The sequence below is a fragment of the Macaca mulatta genome, chromosome 9 (genome assembly GCF_049350105.2).
Source record: "Macaca mulatta isolate MMU2019108-1 chromosome 9, T2T-MMU8v2.0, whole genome shotgun sequence".
NCBI classification, from domain to species: Eukaryota; Metazoa; Chordata; class Mammalia; order Primates; family Cercopithecidae; genus Macaca; species Macaca mulatta.
This window is the reverse complement of record NC_133414.1, coordinates 34,935,882-34,963,868: the sequence shown is the minus strand read 5'-3', so window position 1 is coordinate 34,963,868 and position 27,987 is coordinate 34,935,882.

The following is a 27,987-nucleotide window of genomic DNA, read 5'->3' as shown; positions in this document are numbered from 1 at the left end:
ACAAATTTTGAGGATACCTGTAAGTCTATGAGCTGTTTAGTCTTCCTATAAACTATGGTATTTAGTGCCTGTCAACAATTTGATAAATATGGGTTTAATAATGGAATGTTCTCATTCTGAATATCCTATTGGGTCTTAGGTGTTAACTTCTTTGACTTAAGTCTTTATAAATTATTTGAACAGAGCCTTTCAGGGTCAGGATGATTATACGACCTGTTTGTATGTAGGTCTCTATATAATTTTTTTATACAAATACTCTCAGAGCAATTGTATTTAGCCCCTCCTGTCTTGTCTTTACTTAAAAAAAAAAAATCAATAGCTTTAGGGGTACAAGTGGTTTTTGATTATATGGATGAATTGTAGAGTGTGAAGTCTGGGCTTCTATTGGGCCCATCACCTGAACAGTGTACATTGTACCCAATAGGTGGTTTTTTTAATCCTTCACACTCCTCCTACCCTCCCCACTTCTGCATCTCTGATGTTCATTAGCCACTCTGTATGCCTGTGTGTTCCCCATGCTTAGCTCCCACATGCAAGTGAGAACATGCAGTGTTTAGTTTTCTATTCCTGAGTTACTTCACTTAGGATAATGGCTTCCAGTTCTATCCACGTTGCCACAAAAGACATTATTTCATTCTTTTTTATGGCTCAGTGGTATTCCATGGTGTGTGTGTGTGTGTGTGTGTGTGTGTGTGTAGAGAGAGAGACATTCCATGGTGTATAACATTTTTAAAATCCACTTATCGGTTGATGGGTACTTAGGTTGATTCTTTATCTTCGCAATTGTGAATTGTGCTGTGATAAACACAGGAGTGCAGATGTCTTTTTAATATAATGACTTATTTTCCTTTGGGTAGATACCCAGTAATGGGATTGCTGGATCAGATGGTGGATCTGCTTTTAGTTCTTTGAAAGATGTCTATGCTCTTTTCCATAGAGGCTGTACTAATTTACATTTCCACCAACAGTGTATAAGTGTTCTGTCTTTTCTAAAACAGTTGAATGGGGAGTGAGGAAGATAAACAGCCCTAGAGAGAGGATGAAGAAGAGAGATGAAGGCTAGGCAAGAGGAAAGCCCTTGATCCTTGTAGCTCAAGGGCTAGGCATGGTTACACTGCTTTCTGTGGCCTGTCTGCCTCAAGCAGCCCTCTCCTTAGGCTGGGGTTACTGATACTACAGCAGATCATCCGGGATGCTTGTTGGTCAGGACGTGCTGACACCTTTCTGAGGAGAGGTAGGGGCAACCCACAGACAGGCCAGAGGGAGAACTGGATCCACAGTACGTCATTTGGGAGTGACCTGGGGAGAGGTGGAGGATGAGATGCCCCTCAAAGCTCATGCTCTACCTAGACACTACTTCAAACTCACTCAGGACATAAAACACCAAATAGAACAGAGCAAAAAAACAAGTGCCTGTCCTTTGCTGGAGCACTGACTCTGCCATGGTTCTATCTTTCACTTACTCTTTGGTCTGAGGCATGATGATAAAAATCCCAAGCCATGCCTCATACCTCTGCAGGACATACCTCATATGTGAGCACCAGTATGAAGTTCAATTTGGGAACCCCAGTCTTAGGCTATGACTCAAGCAGAGGGAAATTCCAAGCTTTTCTTGCAGAGAGGTGGCTCAGCTTTAGAGACAAAGAGCAGGGGCGAGGGGAGCAGTGACCCCAACTCTCTCCTGCAGCTGTTTCTCTCCCGACTGGCCACGATCACAGGTTCCTGCTCACTCCTTTTGGACTGTAGCTCCCTCTGAACCTGACCTCTAGAAACTCTTCTCTACAGTTAGCTCTATCTAGATTTGGACATATCCCTTTCCCCTTTAAAAATAAGAGTTTAGGCCAGGTGTGGTGTCTCACACCTGTAATCCCAGCACTTTGGGAGGCAGAGGTGGGAAGATCACTTGAGGCCAAAGAGATGAAGACCAGCCTGGGCAATATAGTGATACCCCATCTCTACAAAAAATTTAACAATTAGCTGGGTGTGGTGATGCATGCCTGTAGTCCCAGTTATATAGGGAGATGAAGTCAGAGGATCACTTGGGCCTGGGAGGTTGAGGCTGCAGTGAGCCGAGATTGTGCTACCACACTGCAGCCTGGGTGACAGAACAAGACGCTGTCTCAAACGAGCAAACAAACAAAAAATAAATAAGAGTTCACATACGTTCTTTAGAACACAATGAAGAACAAAATTGGGAATTTTCCAAAGGAAATTGATTAAGACCCTAATGTACGTAAAGTAACACTTTCCCAGAGTGACTACTAACTTGTAGAAATAAATATTCTATATCTCAGGTAAGTTACAATTTGATCACACGTTGGCTCAGCAGGAATATTTGCCCTTTTCCCCAACATACTTCTCTGGCTGAAATGCTGAGCTCATCACGCTGGTGGAAGTTGTTCTGGTGAGCTTTTCCTTCCTCTTAGTGCCTGGTTCCTAATTTCTTCTGCAGACACAGCTCCTGGTCACCCACTCTGCTTCTTTACTGTGCAACGTACTCATGTTGCCACCACCCTGCTCACAATGAGTTCGGCTCCGATTCTTGGCTCCTGAATGAGATCTGAGAAGTTCCTTTTCTTGATTTTAAGCCATTGGCATTGGATCTTTAAGCCACCCATATAATACAAGTTTCTAAGGACCCAAAGACTTTTAATCCCTACTTTTGGCTGACCCAATTCTTACTGTCCTGGCTAATTAGTCTAAATCAGAGTCCCCCGGAGGGCTTGTTACAATGTAGAATCCTGGTCCCCACTGCCGGCGCTGCCATGAGAATCTGCATTGTAGCAAGGCTCTCAGGCACTGTGTAGAAGTCTAAACTATGCCGTACACTTGGTACTTATTAAATGGAGGCACTTAATATGCCAGTAGTGCACCAGGGAAACATAAATGGCAATTTAAAACACGATTTTTGTATTAAAATAAACATAGGTATATTACGGGGTAGAATACACAACTCACAAAACTTTTCAAGTTAAAACAAGAAGCTATGAAGTAATTTCTGGTTTATAGTAGGTAATTTCAAACTGTGCCCACAAGGATTTCGGCATGTGCAATTATCACCATCCTCCCTTTTGAGTAATTATGCTGGAAGGTCTGGGAAGCAGGACTTCTTTACCTGTTTCTGAAACTTAACATCTGGGCCTGATTCCATTAATCATAATGTAGCTTTAATAGTGGCTGTGTCTTTCCCAAGGGACAGCACAGGCAATCTTCATGTCATAACCAGCAAAAGACTTCTCTTTTAGTTGAAAATTTGGTCATCTTATTGGATGACTACTTCCTGTTCCCTGTTTCAAGCCTGAATTCTCAGTGACGGTGTCTTCTGTAAGTTCTGATGAGATATTTCCCTGTCCTCTCCTCTACACCTCCATCTCCAGAGAGCTGGCTTTGTTTTTTTGTTTTTTTTTTTTTTTTTTTTTGAGATGGAGTCTTGCTCTTTCATCCAGGCTAGAGTGCGGTGATCTCAGCTCACTGCAACCTCCGCCTCCCAAGTTCAAGCGATTCTCCTGCCTCAGCCTCCTGAGTAGCTGGGATTACAGGTGTGTGCCACCACACCCGGCTAATTTTTGCATTTTGAGTAAAGACGGGGTTTCATCATGCTGGTCAGGCTGGTCTCAAACTCCTGACCCTGTGATCTGCCCACCTTGGCCTTCCAAAGTGCTGGGATTACAGGTGTGAGCCACTGCGCCCTGAGTTTGTTTGTTGTTTTTTTTTCCAAAACCTGATTTTCCTCAGGGTTACAGTAGAAAGCATTTTGTGCATGCGGTAGTAATAAGAGAACACCAAGAGAAGGGCTGTCCTCTATGCTCTCACAAATAACTGACATGTTTCCTTAGAGAATTTGGTTGATTCTATTGTGCTGAACATCTAAAGAGACACATAAACAAGCAAAGAGGCCTCAGAGATGAAACTAGAAGCGAGTAGCCTACCAATTCCTTAGAAGACCATAAAAGATGCAAAGAAAAACTTGTGGAGTTATTGGAGGTAAGCGCATAGGAATGCATGAAAAATCATATTTGAATTTTGGTGGTAGAATCATACCTGATAAAATCCCTTACCAGCAACCACTGTTGTTAGAGGTTCCCAGCTCTATAAGATGGGAGAGAGCAGAAAAACCTCAGTTGTTATTTTAGCATCTCAGTACACTGACAACAGCCTTAAAACATCATTATTATGACTTCTCTTATAGGTTAGGAATCGTCTCTGGAACTGTGTAGGAACTTCTTCCTGAGCAGAGCTGACACTGGTGATGAAGTGGGGTCATAATGAGAGAATTGTAAGGGAAACTGGTTGCAAATGCTGTACTTGTTCAGTTTATTTGGTCTTGCTTTAAAACAGTTCAAATGGTAAAATCTCTCCTCAGTCACCAAGGAATCGTAGCTATGGCTAAGTAGCTGTGAATTTGAGAAGGAAATGTTTTATAAAGAACGCTTTCATAGGATGCACCGGTTTATGGCCATGTTAGGGCTGACGTAGTAACCGGGGTTGCGTGAGAGGTACTTGCATGCCAATTTATGCCTCACTGCAGGGAAAGGGCCAAAATATCAGAATTTCCTTCCCTTGCTATCATTACCATATCTGCCTTCTCCCTGTGCACATAAAGTATATGCCCTGAAAATGTTCAACCCTTTTATTTATTTATTTATTTATTTATTTATTTATTTATTTATCTGAGACAGAGTCTCATTCTGCCGCCTAGGCTGGAGTGCAGTGGTGTGATCTCTGCTTGCTGCAACCTCTGCTTCCCGGGTTCAAGTGATTCTCCTGCCTAGGCCTTCCAAGTAGCTGGCATTACAGGCATGCATCACGACACTCAGCTAATTTTTATATTTTTAGTAGAGACAGGGTTTTGCCAGTTGACTCTGGAAGGTAACTGGATCAAGACCACTCCCTTTATTTGCCTTTTTTTTTTTATTATTTTTGAGACAGAGTCTCGTTCTCTCGCCCAGGCAAGAGGCACGATCTCGGCTCACTGCAACCTCAGCCTTCTGGGTTCAAGCAATTCTCCTGCCTTAGTCTCCCGAGTAGCTGGGATTACAGGTGTGCACCATCACACCTGACTAAATTTTGTATTTTTAGTAGAGATCAGGTTTCTCCATGTTGGCCAGGCTGGTCTTGAACTCCTTTCTTCAAGTGATCCACCCACCTCACCCTCCCAAAGTACTGGGATTACAGACATGAGCCACCGTGCCCGGCCTCAGCCCTTTTATTCTGATGTATATGAATTAGATTGGAATTTTATGGTAGTTTATAAAGTAATTTACATTTTAGAAAATAGCCTCCTCGGCTCTTAAAGAAACAGTTGAGGGTCATTTATAAGGACAGAGCGGGATTATGTATTGATGGAATTTTCTCTAGAACTAAGAAAATAGACATTGTCCTGAAAAGGTGATATGGGGAAATGATTTTCCAAGCTTTGGATTTTTTTAGCATTAGAGCACATTGTCTGGCCAGGTTTTGGAAGCTCAAGAAATGCTCAAAATGTTGCTTATTTTGTAGGAAATAGCAGGTTTGATACAGCCTTTCCCTTAACATCTTTGCTATGTAGTTTTGAAACTGCATTACTGGTGTTCCTCCTCAAAGTAGGGTGAATGCAATTCCATGGGGAAAATCCTGCCCAGGCCTAATAATAGATGCATAAAATTCTAACATCCTTGGGATTTTCACATGATTGTCAGAAGGCAAAACAGAAGATGACATAAGTTTAGCGGATATGAATTTTTGGAGTCTATTTTCAATATGATCTTTAATATCTCAAATGAGATAACTTCATGGCTGTTTATACTCATTATTTAGTAACAAATAATCAGAGAAAAGCTCTGTGAAGGAAAACTGTTCATTTTGAGTAATAAGCTGGAGCTTAAAGGAAACAACTTTCCTAGCTGTTCTCACTTGCTCTTGAGAGGACTAAACCTCCTGCAGGAGATGAAACTGTGAAACATTAACCCACCAGGCTGCGCAAGTCACCTGAGTTTGCTGAAGGTGCATGGAGATGCCAGGGAGAACCCTCCTCTGTCAGAGGAGAGGTTTTGTAAAATGCCAGCTAAGGCTTTTGGTATCATCTATTAAAATAGCAGCGTTGGCTGGGTATGGTTGCTCACGCCTGTAATCCCAGCACTTTGGGAGGCGGAGGTATGTGCATCACTTGAGGTCAGGAGTTCGAGACCAGCTTTGGCAACATGGGGAAGCCCCGCCTCTACTAAAAATACAAAAATTAGCCAGGCATGGTGGCACATGCCTGTAATCCCAGCTACTCAGGAGGCTGAAGCAGGAGAACTGCTTGAACCTGGGAGGGGGAGGTGGCAGTGAGCCAAGATCACACCATTGCACTCCAGCCTGGGTAACAGAGTGAGATTCCATCCCCCCAAAAATAAAAATAAATAAAACATAAAATAGTAGTGCTATGGTCTCTCCATTTCTTGTCACTCTGAGGTGGTCCTCCTGAGGAAATTGGAGCAATAGAAAACTCAGCTGCACTCTGCCTCTCTGCACGGGTGGTTTGTGCTGCCTTTGCTCTCAGGAAGTCTTGGGATCAAAAGCGCTGAGCACAAACAAAAGGGGTGGGCCAGCTTCCTTGCCCCTTTCAGTTCCTTGCCTTTCTGCACTTGAATAAAAAGATCCATGACACTGTTTTTGTGAGTAAGCTTAGATGAAGGGCCCTGGTAGGTTCCTTTTCAAACACCCAGCAAGTAATGTGTCTTATAAAAAGTAACATTTGTATAATTAAAATAAGATAAAGTAATACAATAATAAATAATAAGTTAAATTAAACTAGGCTGAATGTCTCCTAGAGAAGCTAACAATAGTAGTATTTGAGTATAAGAAAATAGAGGAAAAAAATAGATTTCATGTGAAATCCAGACCACGCTGGACCCTTCTGATCTAATTAAAAACCTTTCAGCCTGGCTGGTTGGCTTGGCTGTTCCATGCTTTCTGTAGAGTATTTCCACCAGAATGTGGGAGTTCTGGGAAGCCTGAGGCCGTGTCTGATGTGCTGAGTGATAGGGAGCTGGTTAATGTGGTTCCTGGAAGAAGCGATGACTTTTCCCTATGTGCTGCTTCTATTCTGAACACACCTCAAACCACTCAACATGCTCCTTATAGATCTTGGTTAAAAGCCATTTCCCAGCCCCTGAAGTGCAGCTATGATACGTGGGACTATTTTTGAAATTTATCAGACAATGCACCATTATATACTTGAGGGAGACCTTAGATTTTATTTGTGAATACATTTTTATTTGAAATGAGATGTTTAACAATGTCAAAAATATTGAAAAAATGGTAATCATGCCATCCCAACACAACTGCTGCCATTTTTTGTTTATTATAATGTTCATGTTTTATATAGCGGCAATTGTACTATCATTTTAACTCTGCTTTTTATTTTAATAACACTTCACATTTTTCACATTGCCATATATTTTTCTTAGCTATTTTTCTCAGTGGCTGCCTCTTAATTTACTGTGTAATGTAACTACATTGTCTTGTTGACTGTTCAAATGTGGCTTTTTTTCATTTCTTCTTTCATCATATAGGGTTTTTGCTTCTACTGAATTATTTCCTTGGGATAAAGTCTTAGGAATAAAATTACTAGGTTAAAGTTTATGACAATCTTTGTTGTTCTGCCTGTTCTTTGGCATATTTCTTTTCCCAAAAATGTTTATAATACCAATGCCAACAGTAATATAGCAGTGAATGTATGACACTGTGTTTTTAAGCAAATTGCTGATACTATTTTTTTTTTTTTTTTTTGCAAATTCAGGTGAAAATAAATCCTTAAGTTTGCTTTAGTATGCAGTTCTTTGGTTATGCTTGTGAAGATATAAATTATTTCTCCATGTTTGTTATTTGTATTTCCTCTTGTACCAATTATCAGTGTGGTAGATTTCATAATTTCTCCTGTGTTTTGGATTCATCAGTTTTACAATGGGGTTTAGAAAACTTGCACAGCTGATTAGTCTCTATAAACTAATTCTTTCATTGCTCTGAGGAATGACTTTACAATTTTTTATATATATAAAAGTATATATATAATCATGTATAAATATATGCAAATATATATTATATAAAAATATACACACAATTATATTATATATAAATTATTGGTATAAATATATATTATATAATTATATATAATTAAAATATTCATATATAATATATAATTATATATTATATAATAATATAGATAGATAATTTTTTTTGAGACAGGGTCTTGCTCTGTTGCCCAGGCTGCAGTGCAGTGGCACAATCTTGGCTCCCTGCAGCCTCCACCTCCCAGGCTCAAGCGATCCTCCCACCTCAGCCTCCCAAGTAGCTGGGACTAACTACAGGCACGTACCATCATGCCCAGCTAACTTGTTTTTTGTTTTGGTAGAGACAGGGTTTCACCATGTTGCCCAGGCTGGTCTCAAATTCCTAGGCTCAAGTGATCCCCCCTCCTTGGCCTTCCAAAGTCCTGGGATTACAGGCGTGAGCCACCATGCCTGGCCAAAATGATATTTTGACTCATAAATGTTACTGAACAAATATTTGGAGCTACTCTTCATCGGGCTCTATGCTTTCCTTCTGTGGTCTCATTATAGTCCATATTTCATCTCATTGCAGAAAAAGTCAGCAGCAATAACCTTAAGCCAGTTACTCTCAGTGGAATAATAACTATTTTACCAGATAATTAGAACTTTAGAAGACTTAAGCTATTTAAGGCACATATTTTAGCTGAAGAGTCTAATTTTTCCAGCACATGTAAAGGCCTCTCTGTTATTGTCTAGGCAGACGGCATTGTTGCTGGACCAAAAAAAAATCTGTCATCTTCCTCAAGTTCAATCAGTATCCTGAGTGCCTAGCACAATTCTTAATGTGTAGTAGGTGTGTGATCACTATCTGCTGAATACATGAATGAAGGAATGAATATAGCATGATCACAACATTATTCTTTTTTTTTTTTTAACATGGAATTTCACTCTTGTTGCCTAGGCTGTAGTGCAATGGCACGATCTCAGTTCACTGCAACCTCTGCCACCTGGGTTCAAGTGATTTTCCTGTCTCAGCCTCCCGAATAGCTGGGATTACAGGCACCCACCACCATGCCTGGCTAATTTTTTGTATTTTTAGTAGAGATGGGGTTTCACCATGTTAGCCAGGCTGGTCTTGAACTCCTGACCTCAAGTGATCCACCCACCTTGGTCTCCCAAAGTGCTGGCATTACGGTTGTGAGCCACCGTGCCTGGCCAACACTGCTATTTTAATAAATAGATGATACCAAAAGCCTGGCCAACTTTATTCCTACTACAAGTGGGATGTGTAAAGAGGATATAGATTCTTTATTTGATCTCTAACTGACGTGATCTTTTTTATGAGCTGGGAGCCCATTGGCTAGATAGTGGAGAGAAAATCTTTAGATCAGTTTAAATCTCCATTGGAAACAAAACTTGACACTCTCTTTTGAGGTTTAACTCAGCCTTTTTGGTAGAATTGAGCAGTCTTTCAGATTGGCCCTCTGTCTCCTGGCTTGTCTCTGAGATGCTACTCCAGGGACCACAGAGGCTGGGCTGACTTACGTCGCCACAGGAAAGGGGCCCCCAAAGTGGATTTGACTCTGCTCTGGCTGCCAGAGCTCATCCACCTGTTGGTGGTTTCTTGGTCACTATGGCTGATGAACTCGTGGCCTATTCCTGTGCAAGTTGGTCAGGGCCGTGAAGGTTTGGCCTTTTCTCATCAGGTGATGGTGCTGCAGTCACTGCTGAGTGTCTGGCATATCCCCCATCTGTCCCTGACCCAGTCTGTATGTCTCTCAGGCACCTTAACAGCCATCAGCTCTTGGCTCAGTAGACCTAGACAGCCTTGGACCATCAAATAGGCCACCTCTGCCTAACCACGGTGCTTCCTCTTCATAACTGGGCCAAGGCTGCCTCATGTTGGAGAAATACACAAAAACGCACAAAAGAAAAGGAAGCTAGCATTTTCCCAAACATTACCTCTGTTCCATGAAAGAATGGGTGTTGACACATATTCACAAAGAAGTATATCGCATGACCCTTGGCGTGAAGAAACTTACAAATACATTTGGAAGGTGGCTTGGAGGAATGTCTTGAAATCTTAACTCAATATCTCATACCACCTATAAAACTGAGATTCAAACATTCTTGGCCTGTGCTTGCTTACTCACTCCTTGTCACTACGGAGGAAGGAGTGAAGGTTTGTAAAGACAGAGGCCAAGAGTCTGGTGCTAATGGAAGTCCTTCCAAAGGGAAAGAATGATCAGGGGTATGGAATAGATGTCATCCTCTCACACTTCATTCCGGATATCACTTTCCCACACTGGAGGGAACAAAGATGCCAGAGAAGCTCTGGTAGTGTCTCTGCTTTTGCTAGGACTGGCCCTAAGCTCTTTTGCTTCCTTTCCATCTTCTTATTGATTTTCTCTCCTTGCTGCACTCCAACCTGCCACCCAAAAGACCGAGACAGTGTGAAGAAAGCTACCCAGGCTTCTTTTCTCCTCTCTTCTACCCTACTACAGTGGAGAACCAACCAATCTCCATCTTGCAAATGGGGGATCTTAATAATGTTGACTGCCTTAAAAAACAAGTGCAGTATTTACTTTCATAAGATGTTTGACCTCCAAGTGACATTTGATACGTATTTGTATTGTTATTCTTTTAACAAAAACAAAACCAAAAAATTTTAGTAAATATCTTGATTGAAATTAGGCTGCTATTAAACATGTTTCAGATGTCCTGAGCCTGTGCCAGCAGGGAAATGGGGAACCAGTGGTGGTGAATTAGGAGGTCTAAGAAGCAGCCAGTCCGTGATCTGCTATTTTCAGCGAGTAAATTCTCCACTGAGAGTGGGGGGTTGCATGCTTTGCTGGGAATGGTGGAAGAAACAAGTCACATTCTGTTTGGCTGTCAGAGAGGCACTCACCCCCTAACAGTCAGGGAAATGCTTCTGAATAAACTTCCACCAAGTGAACTGTGGGCAATAGTGGGATATCACCCTCTAAAGTCTCCCCGTGGGCAAATCCCAGCCAGGGTGTCCAGGGTCACTTAAGGAAGGGAGTTCTGGTGCCCACTGCCTGCTCCTGGCAGCTGTAGGAAAATGGAAGCAGTTTCCTGGAGTCTGAGACAGGAATGGTGGGGGGCACAGAGGGTGCCACTTTGCTTCCTATAAGCAGCACCTCTCCTCGTTACATAATTTCCCCCCAAGCCCACACAATAGGCAAAATGCATGCTAAAGAGGCTTTCCTTAGCCAAAATATAATTTTCTGCACACTGTGATTAACAAAGCCTTCTTCTTCGCACCATGGGTCTATGATTGGCCCTGATTACTCAACAATAGGACGTCAGGGATAGGGTACTTGGTTTCCTATCTCATTCTCTCCCTTTTCTCCCATCAAGCAATAATCATGGTGATTCTTAAATGCTAAACTCACTAAGGGCTGATTTGCTGCGCTTGCTACTTATCCAACCAATTTAGCAGCAAGGCCCTCTTGGGACCTCATCTCTAGTTTAAATCGTCTTCCCCCACACCTGAGAATGAATGAAGACGTTGTCTGATCTGATGAGAATACAGGGTGATTTGTTGTGTGGCTGGTTGAATCTCAGCTGAAGGGCAGAGGTGGTGGTGGCCTATGTGGATACTGGAATATGGTTGCACCCATGACCTTTCTTCACCTGCCCCCATCTGGGTGCCCACCAGCCCTTCTAGGTACATGCTGGGCAGCATGTGCCATGGCAGGGCAAGTGATGGAGAGAGAGTTGCAGGACACCATGGGGACACCTCTGCTTTGCACATGAAGAAGAAAGTTGGGACCCAGGGGGCTGATTGTCCTATACAGACTCAGAGGGTCAGTGTGTCAATGTCCCCACCCCCATCCTCACTCAGGGAATGATTTGATCCGAACTCTACTGGGGGCATGTGTGACAGGCACCATGGCAAGGCTGCCCTTTCAAGGAACCACGAGGGGTCAGTGACAGGACTTCATGAACTTGTTAGCAGGGTGTGTTTGTCTTTCGGTTCCCTTATATACCTTTTCAGACCCCTCTTCATTTCCATAGGTTCTCTACTTTGAATATGTGGCACTGTGTCACCCATGTATTACCCAAACTATTCCTAAATATTTCTTGAAAGTATCTTAGCTAGCAAGAGAATCAGAACTTTTTAACTTGGCAAAAATCTTTTCTTCCTATATTGACTCGCCTCAACCCCCAAGTGTCCCCTTGGGCCTTATTTCTATCTAAACTAACTGTTAGTATTGAGTTTTTCTGCCCTGAATCTTTCCTGAATTCCACTTCTTCTGCCAAAACTTGCCTTCCCTTGGTCTCCTCACTTTAACCTCTTTCCAGAAAACTGGTGGAGTCCATGCATTGAAACAAGAGCTAAACAGACAATAAGCAATATCATATATCTGTTGTATTTGTTGATACGATACCTTGCCCAAAGAAGTGACTTCAATGTCAGGAATCTTAGACCCTCTGTCAGGGAAGTGGATGGATGGGGTGGAATACATCAACTTTTCAGAGCCCTTCAATTCCCATTCGCTGCCCACTCAGATTACGCTTAGGGTAGCTTAATTGCCGCACACACCCTTGTTCCAAAGCTAGATGTGGGGCATCTCTTTAGAGTGGCCATTTTTTCCCACCAGAAAATTAAGAACTATGATCTAAATAGCAGTACTTTATGAAATAAGTTGTGAATTTGTGGATAGAACAAAGAGAATTCTATAAAAACACATTACTTAGGTATACAATAAAAATAATTCTTATCCAAAAGGAACCGATTGTAAGGAATTGGAAGTTTCTCAGAATATTGAAGCTATGTGGTTGTACAGTTGCCGTGTTGGGTACTATGGTGACAGGACCATACATAGTGGAGGGAGAGCCTGGGGTCAGGAGACCATAGTGATTATCACGGCGGTGCCACTAGCTAGATGTGTGACTTAGAACAGGTCCTCTAACACTTGAGGATGTCCTTCTTCTTATCCTCTAAACAAGAGAGAAAATGGAAAATAGGAACATACAGTGTTGACTGCAACATCAGACGAACCTCAGTATCACTTACGATGCTGGCTCTGCCATGTGTTAAGTAGTGTGACTTTAAGCAGATGACATCGCAGCTCTGAGCAGCAGTTTCCTCATCTGTTAAATATGGGTAATAACAATAGCCAGCTCATTAGGATACACATGGTATGGTTAACAAAGTCATTATTGTTGAATAATAAATGGTAGCTATAATTATAAAATTAAAGTGTTGTGATCAGATTAATTGGATTCAGGATTCCTTCCTATTTTAATCTACTTACTGGGAGACAAGGAGAAAGGAAATCGAAGGAAACTTTTATAGGCTGTTACTACACCCTTATTTTTCTCCATTTACCTCAGTGATCTAGAATAACCTAACACACTTTCCAGACCTGAAAGACTCAGCCAGTTCCCTTCTCACCTAACTCCCAACCAGAAACATTTCGGAAGAGGTAGACTGTATATCTTAAGCAGAATTCCTCAGTTTCATTTACCAAATGAGCTCTGTCGGGAATCCAGAATCCATCTCTCCAATAGTGACCTTCCCCGGTGAAAATTAAAGACTCATTCATCTAAAGACGGCCAAATGTAAAATTGCACTTGTAAACTAACACAAGCTAAATCATCATTCTTCAACTTTGTGGCAAATAGGAAGCTTTTAACCTCAGAACACTTAAGAATTTGGGTTTTAAGAAGCCATAACCCAAAGGTAATACATGAATCTTTTGCAAGGGAACTTCCTTCCATACTGCTTTGCTGTGGTTTTCATCCCACCCACCTAAACCTCATGAAAGTAGAAATAACGATCAATCATGCAAAGTGGGACTTGTCTGAAAGAACTGAAATGCGATAGAGGGTAAGTGCCAGCAATGCATTGCAGCAGACGCGGGTTATCAAGCCAGGAGATGATTCATTCATATTTGGCACTGACTGAGGGAGGGGCAGAGATGAATCCCAGAGCCACTGCACTGTGTCCTGACCTCTTGGTGTTCACTTCTGCCCTCCTGCAGCACATCATTTGAGTAGCCTGGGTGCCCATGTAAGTCAGTAGCTACAGCCCGCAAAGAGAGTGTGCCCAGATCCGCGCTCGGGGCCTCAAGAAACCAGAGTGGTGACTGCTAGGAAAACTTAGCTCATTATTTTCTGATCTTTCCCTTAAACGAGAACGTTATGAAAAATTCACGTGTATACTCCCCACTGCCTTGTAAAATAGTCTTTCAAGCTTGTGGGTTGATAGATGGGTGATGGATGATGCTTTTGCAGTGTAAAGATAGAGTGAAGCAGAGGTAACTTTGAGGGTGCAGGATTAACTCCAATCACTGCAATTCTGGCGAGTACAGCCACCCGACAGATCCCTCATGAGTCCAGGTGCTCCATGCAAGCCCAGAGGGCAAGTACTTTCTCTCCTTTCCAAGCCACTTTGATTAATTCATTCATCTTATCAACTCATTTAAAAAATACTTATTAACCATGAACTAGGTGCCTTAAATGGAAAGATAAAGGCATCGTAGTTCTTGGCTTCAAGAAGCTCATCCTCTTGAAGACTGGTAGTGATAACAGAGAAAACAAGAGATGCTGCTGCTGCAGATGGGTGACCTCAAAGTGCTGCGGGAGCCCATGGAAGAACGTGGAGAACTCCTCAAAGGCTCCCGAGGAAACACCATCTGAGACCAAAGAGAGCGGTGACACCAGACCAAGGCAAAAGTGGCTCTCATCAACGAAGGAGTAGGATTCCAGGTAGCAAATGTCATCTAAAACTCGAGTGATGGCCAGGCGCCGTGGCTCATGCCTATAATCCCAGTACTTTGGGAGGCCAAGGTGGGAGGATCATCTGAGGTCAAGAGTTTGAGACCAGCCTGGCCAACATGGAGAAACCCCGTCTCTACTAAAAATACAAAATTAGCCAGGCATGGTGGCAGGCACCTGTAACCCCAGCTACCCAGGAGGCTGAGGCAGGAGAATCTCTTGAATCCAGGAGGCGGAGGTTGCAGTGAGCCAAGATCATGCTGTTGCACTCTGGCTTGGGCAACAAGAGTGAAACTCTGTCTCAAAAACAAACAGACAGACAGACAAACAAAAAAACAAAAACTCAGTGACATTTTGAAAAATCCATTTAATTTCAGCAGTTTAATTTCTGAAGTTTAGTCAGAGACTGAAAAGGCCTTGTTCTTCCTGCCCGACTCCTGCGTCTGAGTCGAAGTGCCGAGCTGCACAGAAACAAGAGAATGTACCACGCTGGCTTTCTGGAGGGATGCTGGAGGTGGGCTTCCATGCTGTCTCGTGGACCACAGACACTCCTGACTATGGAAGGATGCGATCAAGACAGGTGGAAGGCAGTGAGGGCTCACTGGAGTAGGAGAGAATTGAGCTGAATAAGTTCACAATCTTTCTAGGGCATACAGGATTTGGAAAGGGTGGGCACTAGGAGGCGTGGTGTAACAAATGGAGCTGTTGTCCCAACCCTGCCACAACTAACCCTAGCATATCTCAGTTCACCCACTTCTTTGGGAAGCAAAAATATGGCAGTAGAGGATGCCTGGAGTAGCCTACGAAGTATTCCAGGCATTCTGTCTTGCTGAAACTGCGGATACTCATTATCATCATTTTAAACAGTAACCTCATCAATGAGCTCAATGCCTGGTGTTTTGTGTCGTGTGAGACTTTCAACCCACATTGATGTGCAGCAACTCATATCACCCACCTCACTGGGTTGTTGGGAAGATGAAGTGAGAGTGTTTTATTAACTGAACAGTACCATAGAAACACAGAGTATTCATGTTATTTTATTATTATCAATCCTCACAAAATCCTGGGAGGCGGGACAGGCAGGCATTATTAACTCTCATTTTTGAGTTGCAGGAACAAGGAAGATGGGGAGGGAAATGCAATGTGTAGACTAAGAAAAGCTGCGAATGCTTATCTTCCTGGTGAAAAAAAAAGAAAATGAAGTAGTAGATTTTGCACACTCTCTTCTAATCCAGTAATTTCAATCTTAGAAAATGTGGTTTGATTGAATTTTACTTTTTTCAAGGATTTCTCTGAGAGCATAGTCAGAAAGAGATCTTTTTTCCTCCATTCTTCACCTTATAAACATTACATTTGGCATGGTTATCATGGAGAATGAAAAAAAACTTCACTGCAGCAGATTTTTTTTGTTTTTCTTGGTGACGATTGACTTAAAAAAAATTAAAAAAGAGAGAGAGTGTGTGTTTGGGAGGGGCAGGTGCAGGAATGATCACCAGCACAATGTTCGCTTGCCTTTCCCTGAGGGACAGAGCAGTTTCTGAGCACCAGAGGATCTTTGTTCCTGCCGGCTCTCCTCTGCTCACCCTGACATCGATCCCCTCTGTGAAGGGTCTTTGTCATCTGTGGCTCTAAGTGCTGTGGCGGCTGCGGGCTGATGAGAGGGGCGGCTGTGTTTGGGCGCCCAGGAGTGCTTCGTGGCTAGAGTTCCCCACTGAAGAGGACTTTATCTTGATGGAAGGAGCCAGTGGCCAGACACCATGAATGATCTTGCCCTTTGCATCAGCTCCAGGACAATGTACTGTTCAAACCGGCTAGCCTGTGAGCCAGTCACAGTTGTTGCTCTTTTAGGTGGGGTCCAGGGAAGATGGATGGCGAGTAGACGGATTTCAATCAGGAATCAGGCCCGTCTAAGCCAGGGGAGAGGTCACACTGAAAGCAGCATTCACTGGAAAACGGGGACCCTCCCGACAGCTTCAGGCAAGACCCATGCTAAAGAAATAGCATATGATTTGAGTGAGGATGGCTCTAGGTTTGGGGCTGTCCCATTTTCTGTCTTTGTCTCAGTGCAATTATTAATGGTGTTCCCTCTCACCCTCAAAAGTCACTCTAATTTTAGGCATGACACTGTGCCTGAGATGCTACAATGTCCTGACACAGATTGGCCAATATTAAAACTCTGCCTAACATTTACTGACCACTCATTAGGTGACTGCAATGGTGAACCCAAAGATTCCTTCCTTCCTTCCTTCCTTCCTTCCTTCCTTCCTTCCTTCCTTCCTTTCTTTCTTTTATTTTCTTTTCTTTCTTTTTCTTTTCTTTCTTTTTTGTCATCCAGTCTGGAGTGCAGTGGCACAATGATAGCTCACTGCAGCCTTGAACTTCTGGGTCCAAGTGATCCTCACTTCTCAGCTACCAGGTAACTGAGACTACAGGCACACACCACCGTGCCAGGCTAATTTTTAAATATTTTTGTAGAGTTAGTGTGTTAGTCCATTGTGTTGCTATAAAGGAATACCTGAGACTGGGTGATTCATAGAGAAAGGAGGTTTATGGTACTGCAGGCTTTATAAGCATGGCACCAACATCTGTTCAACCTTTGGTGAGGCCTCAGGAAGCTTTTACTCAGGGTAGAAGGGAAGGGGAGCAGGCATGTCACATGGTGAGAAAGGGAGCAAGAGAGCAAGGAGGAGGTGCCAGGCTCTTTTTAACTATTAGGTCTTGCAAGAATTAATGGAGAGAAAAATCAATGCATATTCACAAGGAGGAAACCAAGCCATTCATGAGAGATCCACCCCCATGACCCAAACACCTCCCACCAGGCTCCACCTCCAACACTGGAAAGCACCTTTCAGCAGGAGATTTGGAGGGGACAAACCTCCAAACCACATCAGATAGGATCTTGCTATGCTGCCCAGGCTGGTCTTGAACTCCTGGCCTCCAGTGATTCTCCCACCTTGACTTCCCTAAACACTAGGATTACAGGCATGAGCCACTGCATCTGTCCCCCAAGATTTCAAATATTTCAAACCTCCTCTGTTATTTGACATCATGCTGAAAGGCATCATGATTTGATGAAAATGAGAGAGATCACTATAACTGAGAGCTCCATGGTGGAGCCCAGCTTCCCAGGGCTTGCAGCAGATTCAAAGCTGAGTGGTTTCTCAAACAAAACACTGTCACCTGCAAAATGGTGGCAAGAAGCCACTGGGTGCTTGAGGGTCTTCTGTCTTCTCATTGAAGGGGGAATGTGGGGTTGAACTTGGATGAAGATGCGAAATTGGATTTTGTGAGTACGAAGAGCCACACTTTTTGTATTTCTGATGATTACCATTGAAGGAAAAACAAATATTCATATACCACGATACAGAGTGTGGATTTTTTTTCACATTGCCTAAAACAATTTTTTATACAAAAAAAGTTGTGAAAGAATACAACTCTGGACGTAATTGCAACACCATATTTATCTATAGGCTCTGTTGAAGAAGTTGGTAAAATAATAATTCTATTTTAAAGAAAGGAAAACATGACTTCTTTCTCTTGGTGTGAATATAGCAGATTATCTTTTTTTTTTTTTTTTTTTTTTTTTTTTTTTTTTTTTTTGAGACGGAGTCTTGCTCTGTTGCCCAGGCTGGACTGCAGTGGCCGGATCTCAGCTCACTGCAAGCTCCGCCTCCCGGGTTTACGCCATTCTCCTGCCTCAGCCTCCCGAGCAGCTGGGACTACAGGCGCCCGCCACCTCGCCCGGCTAGATTTTTGTATTTTTTAGTAGAGACGGGGTTTCACCGTGTTAGCCAGGATGGTCTCGATCTCCTGACCTCGTGATCCGCCCGTCTCGGCCTCCCAAAGTGCTGGGATTACAGGCTTGAGCCACCGCGCCCGGCCTATAGCAGATTATCTTACCTGTTGGTGCTAAAATTCTATTCGGAGTCTTTTAAATTCTACAACAAGGTCTTGATCCTTCAACTTTTTATTCTAAATCCCACACAGGTGCCCTTTGTGATACTTTATTGTTTCATCTGCCAACGGCAGTATAGATAGTATTAAAAGTCTCCTAAGAAGTCTACGTAACATTTCCTTTCTATTTCTAAGATTGAATTTTTGTCACTTGTATCCCTCTGAGGCTCTGAAATCAAGGCATTTATCGTGTAGCCCTAACAGGCATCTTCTATATCTCTGATTCAAGCAAAATCTTTTGGATACCTTGATGGTGGGCTGATTCGATTAAATAAACCAAGGAAACAAAGGAAAGTACATTCATCTCCTCTCCTGCAGTTTATCAAGAAGGTCCTTGGATTGCAAGGATTCTTTACTCAATCTCCACTTCTTTATTTCAAGATTTACAAAATGTAAAGGGCTATCTTAACCAAGGACAAAAACCTCTACCTACATTAGCAATTAACATTAACCCTCTTTTATAATCATTCCATTTTCCCTCCTGCTGTTCTAGGGAAATCTGAATTAAAAAGCCTGGTGCTGCTCAAGGGCAATTAATAGCACCGAGATGACAAAAGATCTTAGAACAGCTGACAAAGTGGCCCTGGGAGGGAACTGGGCCCCAGCTCAAAGTCACGGTGGGAAGTGTGTGCCCCGTGCTGCACGGGCTTTACGCATGAAGAATGAAAAGATTTTCATCACCCAGGATAATGCAATTAAAAAGTACACCACCAGAAGCCACCCCATGCCAACTTGTTCAAAATTGGGCCTCAGACCCAGGGACCGAATTGAAATTCGAAGCTGAAACATCTCCATCAGCAGAGAGGGAGGGGAAGCGGGGATTCGCCTGCCTCCTTGTGCAGACAGGTGCCTGTTAGGGGAATGGAGGGGACATATGTTCATTGCCCATGGTAAGAAATGATTAGAGGATCTAGGAAGGGTGGACAGAGGGAGATGTGACTAATGTCAGAGGAGAAGCTAATTAAAAGGAGGATGTTGGGTCTCTTTTATTCCTTTCTGCTCAGTGTTTCTGCTCTGTGCTGTACACACACAATTTAGCATGCATGGAGAAAGGAGAACAACCATCTCTAATTGCCCGAAAATGACATAGTATTTGTTGTCCTGAATGCCGCTTTGCCCAGGTGGAAATTGTTTTCCTGATTAGCCTGCTCACACAGACTGCTGTGGTCCACTGTACAGTTGGGATTTTTTTCTCTCTCTCTAATCTCAGTAAGATGAACACAATTCACGCTGTTGATTGCTGAAACAACAGGAGTAATCGTTCCAGACAATGACCACGACTCCACACTGTCAAGAGCACCAGGGGAGAGGGAAAGGTCCCCTTCACTAAGCAGAGCCGCATGGAGAGCGGGTAGGCCTGGCCCGCTTCCCATTCCTCCTCCAGCTGGTCTCTGGAAGCTATACTGCTTCTGCTGCAAGACACACAGGTCACAAGGTTTACCCTTCTTACCCAACTCCTGACATGCTTCTGTAATGGTAATAGGTCAGTTGCCCAATGCACACAGCAGGTCACCACATTGCAGAGAGAAAGGGGTTTAATCATATGGCCACCAATTGAGGAGATGGGAGGAAACCTCCAATCTGTCTCCCTGAGGAGTCTGGGGCTAGAATTTTTAAGGGCTTTGGAGTGGTCTGAAGTTTGGAGATCATTGATTGGTCAGAATGCAGAATGAAGTCATCGGACAAGGAGATGAAGAAGCTGTATTTTCATGCTGCTTCTCTTCCTCCATGGGGGTCTTCAAACCAGTGGGCATCAGCTGTTTCACTGGGATTCAGGATGTGAAAAACACCTTAAGTAAAAGCCTTATGACCTAATGCTGGAGATCCTATCTATCTTTAACAAAAGCCTTGTGATTCTAACTCCAAAACTCCTATCTCTGGGAACAATGGGAATGCAAATGGTGAGAATCTACTGCTACATGACTTTCCACTACAAGGAAGTGGGCCAAAGTACAGCCTGATAAATGCTTAATTAAAACACGATTTCTGTTCATTCTTGTTAACCCTGTGAGTTCACTTCCCATCCCTGAGGTTACTGGTAGAGCACACACACTCCACCAGCAAGCTTGGCCAGCCTGTTGAGCTTTAACCAGCAGGCATTGTGCTACAGTTGACTGTTTCACGTGGATTTGTTACCATTAAACCTTCAATGTGAAGGGATAATTTTCACTTTTCTGTCCAATCACAAATGTTTTCTATGGAATATGTGGTGGGAAAGAGTGAAGGGATATACAAAACAAAAGTGGGGGAGAAAATGCACATACACGCAACAGCTAAGGGAGCCAAAAATGTTTCCACTACAGTAATAAGACAGCCAAATAAAAAGAGGTCCCTGGCGAACCCATGTCTGGCCTGTGCACTGGGAGGGTGGGGTGGAGCCACAGAAGATCATGCCATTTGCAGCGGGGAGGAGCCTGGCCCCTTGTGTTCCTGGGTGGTAACCTGGGATTCAGTCTATGAGATGGGGGCCTGTTAACAGGAACCTCTCTTGCTTTGCTGAGTTTCTTTCCTTTTTGCCCAATAAATTCCATTTTTCTCACCCTTCCATGTATCCATGAGCCTAATCTTTCCTGGTCCTGTGACAAAGATCCTGCTTTTAGCTTAACTAAGGAGAACGTTCTACAACAGTAATACTGACAGCTAAAATTTGCTGATTCCTCTGTGCCAGGTAGTGTGCCAAGCCTTCATGTGTGCCATTTTTAAATGTACACAATAAACCCAGAAGGTAGATCCTTTTATGGCACCCATTCTACCAATGGGAAAGCTGAAGCATAAGGAAGTTAAAGAAAGCATCAGAGCTGAAATCCGTACTGGTCAGTCTGTCTCTGAACTTGACCCAGACTCCTAGCCAAGAGCCCCGCAAGCTGAATGTCCAAGGAGAACAGAGAGAAGCCAAGATTCTTAGTGATGGGGCCCATTTCTGGTTAATAAAATGAGATGACTGTTGGCCACAACATGGATGGAGCTGGAGGCCATTTTCCTTAGCTAACTAATGCAGGAACAGAAAACCAAACGCAGCGTGTTCTCACTTATAAGTGGTAGCTAAATGATGAGAACACATGTACACATAGAGGGGAGCAACACAGAATTGGGGCCTATCAGGGGCTGGAGGGTGGCAGCAGGGAGAGGATCAGGAAAAATAACTAATGGTTTGTGAACTCAGAAAATCTGAGACAGGTCTCAGTTAACTTAGAAAGCTTATTATGGCAAAATTGAGGATGCACCCGTGACAGCCTCAGGAGGTCCTGATGACATGTGCCCAAGGTGGTCAGGGCACAGCTTAGTTTTATACATTTTAGGGAGACATGGGACATCAATCAGTATACGGAAGAAGTACATTGGTTGTGTCTGGAAAGGCGGGACAACTTGAAGCAAAGGCAGGAAGACTGGAAGCAAGGAGGAGCTTCCAGGTCACAGACAGGTGAGACACAAATGGTTACCTTCTGAGTTTCTGACTAGCGTTTCCAAAGGAGACAGATATGCATTTATCTCAGTGAGCAGAGGGGTGACTTTAAATAGAACGGGAGGCAGGTTTGCCTTGAGCAGTTCCAGGCTTGAGTTTTTCTTAGTGAGTTTGGGGCCCGAGATATTTTCCTTTCACAGGGTACTAGGCTTCATACCTGGGGGATGAAATAATCTGTACAACAAACCCCCATGACACAAGTTTATCTATATAACAAACCTGCACCTGTACCCCTGAACTTAAAAGACAAAAAAAATAAAACAAAAAACTACATGAAAAATGGCAGCTACTGCAATGTGCTGCAAATGAGTTGTCTAGCCAAACCAAATAATGGGCTTTCCGGAGCAGTGACCATTTATGTCATTTATGTCTACATCCACCTTTGTGCTTATCTTATGCAGAGCAGCAGCAGCTATGGGGCCTCTGGTGTGACAATGATTCATACACAAAGATTCCTGAGAAAGACATAGAGTTGCAGCCTGAAACCTAGAGCATAAGAAGGTGATTTTATCCAGGACTCACAACACAAAATGTGCTTGGGAAGGAGAAGGGGGAGGGAGGGGCTGGAAGGAGGAAGGTGGGGAGAAGTGTTTCTTAAAAGGTGCAATTCCTTTGGGAAGAGTGTGCATGTCTATGAATGGTAGGGAAGAGAGAGGGCTACTCTAAAAGCTAAAAACCTCCTTCTCTTCAGAATGAATAGCTCTTCTCATTTGTGCTCTATTGGCAATTAATGATACACTATCACATAACATCTCCTTTACTACTATATTGTATTGTTGTTTCCAGCTTTATTGTTTAATTCCTCATGTGTTATCAACCTGTCTTCCAAACTCTAACATAAGCTCTTTGGTGTGGGGGGAAATGAAATTTTAAGATTACTTTTAACACCTATCATACCTAATAGAAACCTAGTCCATATTTATCTGTTGATAAGATGCCTGTACTTACTCTTTTTCTCTTAGTTTATGGTAACCAAAAGTAATTTCACTTAAGATGTACCAGAAGGGCTCAAAGAAGAATAGTAGAAGGAATCTTTTCACCACTACTTCAGCTACTTTTTTCATGTATCCAACCATCTGCCGAGCCATTATCCAGTGTTCCTAGAATTATGCCAGTGAGAAGGGTACAACAAAGAATAAGTACATGGCCATGTCTCTAGGATCTCACAGACTAAAGGAGGAAGGAAGACAGGTCATGCCTACTAACAGGGGAAAATGCAAACACTTGAGGGTCTCAGAGCTGGTAAGCATGTCCTCACACACCTGTCTATTAACCCATTCATTCAACCAATAAAAATTTATTGAGCATCTACTGAAAATTGGGGTACATCCATGAATGAGAGATAGAGATCACATTCTCATGATCTGTCTCATTCTAAGCGATGAGACAGATATTTACAAAATCATGCCAATGCTTATTTAATCATGAACGAAATGAAGAAGAAACCTCTTCAAGTACAAGTTTATATGACAGTCTACAATGGGTGGGAATGGGGCTAATCTAGATTTGGACAAAAATGGGGATAGTCAGACAAGTATTTTCCACAGACGTTTCCATGCAGGTGATACTTGAAGGTGAAGAAAGGTTAGCCGAAGGAAAAATAATAGAGAATGGTAGAGAATTTCAGGTATCTCAGTTGGATGGCATAAGAGCTTGGCACAAAAAATGAAGTGAAATAAGACTTGCAAGTCTGCAGCATGACTGAGGGCTGTTGGTGAGTGGTTGGGGTGTTGTTGATGGTGCCAGGTGAGCTAAGGAGTGAAGCAGAGTGAGATTATGCAGGAAGCGGTGGGTATGAGTTTGAGGCTTTTTTTTTTTTTGCTTTGGTTTCACCATCTAGCATGCAGCCTCTTTCTCTATTTGGGGGAAGGTTCAACTGTGTATGGCATTGGTAGTATCTGTAGCTATAGTCTCCTGCTCTGGACAATAAAGAGAAGTGATCCTCTACCCATCCACTAGCATCCAAGTCATAGTCCTAGGACCCGTGTTCAGTCAATCATTCACCCCCCTGAGTCTCTCAATCTGGAACAAGAGATGTGAAATCAAAATAAGAGTTTAGAATTCTTCATGGCAGTGGCACCCCCATTTCATCCAGCAGTGGCAGTGGCACTGTCTGATGCTATGTCCTCCCAGACTGTTCCCTCCATCTGACCTCCAGATATCCCGCTGTTCATCTCATTTCCTAAGTCTCCCAGGGATTCTCTGAGCCCATTATTGTCTTCCAAAGAGCTCCCTTTTTCTGTAAAACATCATAAGAATTAATTCTAGTTGTTTGCAACCCAGAACCTGGACTGGTGAACAGTGACAAGGAGGTTGGCTTTTAATTTAAGAACACTGGAAGCTGTGAAGGGTTCTACCTAGGGTGTAACAAGAATAAATTTGAATTTTAGCATCATTAAAAGTCCTTTATAGTTTTCAAATTACTTCCACATGACTTATTTGGTTTTTATAGCAACCAGAGAGTTGGGTACTATTATCTTTCTTCTTTGCATCAAAGAGAGAATGAAGTTTCAATAAGCCAAGCGATTTCTTTTTCAGTGGGAAATAGCTAATTAATGACAGAAAAAGTATCAGAGACCAGGTCTTCTGATTTCCTGCACCTTGCTCCTTCTGTTTTCTCATGCAGTGAGAGGAAATCCTGAGATGTAGGAACCTAGAGAAGAAACTGCATGGCTTTTATGACAGAAGCAGCAGCAAATTGTTCCGGCTTTCTACATGAAAACACCTATAGACATTCAACTCTATGCTCAGATCCATCACTATTCATATTTCACAGTAGATCCACATGAGAAAAAAAAGAGGTAGCCTACCCAGAACACAGTATGTCTGGAAGTAGTTCTCACCTATGGTTAAGAATTTACAGGTTAACACATTGTGGAAAACAGTATGGCGATTCCTCAAGGTTCTAGAACTAGAAATACCATATGACCCAGCCATCCCATTACTGGGTATATACCCAAAGGATTATAAATCATGCTGCTATAAAGACATGTACACGTATGTTTATTGCGGCACTATTCACAATAGCAAAGACTTGGAATCAACCCAAATGTCCATCAGTGACAGACTGGATTAAGAAAATGTGGCACATATACACCGTGGAATACTATGCAGCCATAAAAAAGGATGAGTTCGTGTCCTTTGTAGGGACATGGATGCAGCTGGAAACCATGATTCTCAGCAAACTATCGCAAGAACAGAAAACCAGACACCGTATGTTCTCACTCATAGGTGGGAATTGAACAATGAGATCACTTGGACTCTGGAAGGGGAACATCACACACCGGGGCCTATTATGGGGAGGGGGGAGGGGGAGGGATTGCATTGGGAGTTATACCTGATGTAAATGACGAGTTGATGGGTGCTGACGAGTTGATGGGTGCAGCACACCAACATGGCACAAGTATACATATGTAACAAACCGGCACGTTATGCACATGTACCCTAGAACTTAAAGTATAATTAAAAAAAAAAAAAAGAATTTACAGGTTAACAAACGCATGTAGCTGCAGACACGTGTGCTGTCATTGAAGCAAATCTGAAGCTTGGAATAGTCAGATACCCAATAACAAGAAAATAACTATGCCAGTGAAAGGGGCAAGCCTGGTACTTTGTAGCTTGCTGTAAAGCAGCAAAGATTTAGAGTCAAATCATAAGCTTTAACTTCAGACTCCAGGTAAGACAATACTTATCTTGAAGTACTGCTGTAAGGATTAGATAAGATAACCCATTGAACGTTCTTAGCATAGAACCAATATTGGACAGATGCTCTAAAACAGGGGTCTTTAACTCCTGGGCCACAGACAGCTGTCAGTCCATGGCCTCTTAGAAACCAGGCTGTACAGCCGGAGGTGAGAGGTGGGTGAGAGAGGGAAGCTTCACCTGTGTTTACAGTCACTCCTCATACTTCACATTACCACCTGTGCTCTGCCTCCCAACAGATCAGTGGTTGCATTCAATTTTCATAGGAGTGGGAAGCCTACTGTGAACTGCACATGTGAGGTATTCAGGTTGCCCTCTCCTTATAAGAATCTAATGCCTGATGACCTATCATTGTCTCCCATCCCCTCAGATGGAACTGTGTAGTTCCAGGAAAACAAACTCAAGGCTCCCACTGATTCTACATTATGGTGAGTTGTATAATTATCTCATTACATTTTGCAACGTGATAATAGAAATAAAGCGTGCAATAAATGTAATGAACTTGAATCATCCTGAAACCACCCCCAACCCCACTTGGTCCATGGAAAAATTGTCTTCCATGAAACCACTCTCTGGTGCCAAAAACATTGGGGACCGCTGCTCTAAAAGGTGTTCATTTCCTTACTTTGTTTCCATCGATGTTAGAGGGAAAGTGGGGACTTGTCCCCTAGATTTATGAAATGGGTTCAATAGGACCTTACACAGAGGGCCATTGTTCAAATCTAAATCAGTAATGCAGACACTACAGAGAGAGACTAGAAGGTTCCCAGTGGAACAGGGAGAAGGTAGCAGTGGTGTCTTCCCTTATTCTCAAGGCCAGCCACGTTGCTGTGATTTTCTTTCTAATAATGTATCTAGAACTTAAGTGACCTATTCAATCTTCAGGGTTGTTAGAAGAAAGAAATTGTCATTTGAAATGAAGCACACAAATTATTTCACTTTTGTTTACTTTTATATTGGTTCTAAAAAGCAATTGATAAGAAAAGTTGAGTGCGTGTGTTTTTCAGGGAAAGCAAATAATTTTTTTGATAAATAAAGAGTATTTTCTTTTCTGTAAAAACCAAATATTTTTCTAAAAGCAAATTTTATTTTCCCAAATATTTGACAAGAGCAAGCTGTAAAATTCTGAAGGAGTTCAGTCAGCTGTGCAGATTGACTTTTGAAGTGTAAAATAAACCTTTACTTAACAGATGTCAGGACTGTGACTTTAGGAGATAATGACAGTTTTTATAGTAGGTTGGTGGCAGAATTTCTAAGGAGAATGAATAAAGTTTTGGTGCCAAGTCTGGAAAAAAATGACAACATGATTATTAACAATTGACTGAATTGAGGAAAGCAAAAATAAGTGTTTTAATTTGTTTGATTAGACAGGGTAAATTGTTCCATAAATACCAGTAAAATACATTTTACAAAAGGATAGACTGTACCTGTAGGTATAAATTAGAGTAACTCAAAGGCCCTACCTCCCTCCAAAATAAACATGAATGAAATTGATTTAAAATGAATTCAAAAGCTTTAGACAAGAGATCAAAATAGCCATGGAAGCCTTTTTAATAACTATGTTCAAATGAGATCACTTGGACTTGGGAAGGAGAACATCACACACCGGGGCCTATTATGGGGAGGGGGGAGGGGAGGGATGACATTGGGAGTTATACCTGATGTAAATGATGAGTTGATGGGTGCTGACGAGTTGATGGGTACAGCACACCAACATGGCACAAGTATACATATGTAACAAACCTGCATGTTGTGCACATGTACCCTAGAACTTAAAGTATAATAATAATAATAATAATAATAATAAAAACTATGTTCAGATTCTACCTTTGCAGCAGCAGTGGCAAATAGAGAAAACTCTTCAATACTGACAAATATATTCCACCTTGGCAATGTGGGGTCAGTAGTGCTATTTAGTGTAATTGAAATTATTCTTTAGGAGATTTAGCCAAAATCTCCTAAAGCCCTATTCCAGTATCCTACAATCTCCCCTTCAGTCCAACCTGCCTGCAACCAAGCAAATTTTGGATGCAGCTCAAGTGCTATCCCTCTGCAAAACCTTCTCTGACTCCTCTAGTCTCCAGGTAAGCTCTCTCTTCCTTGAAT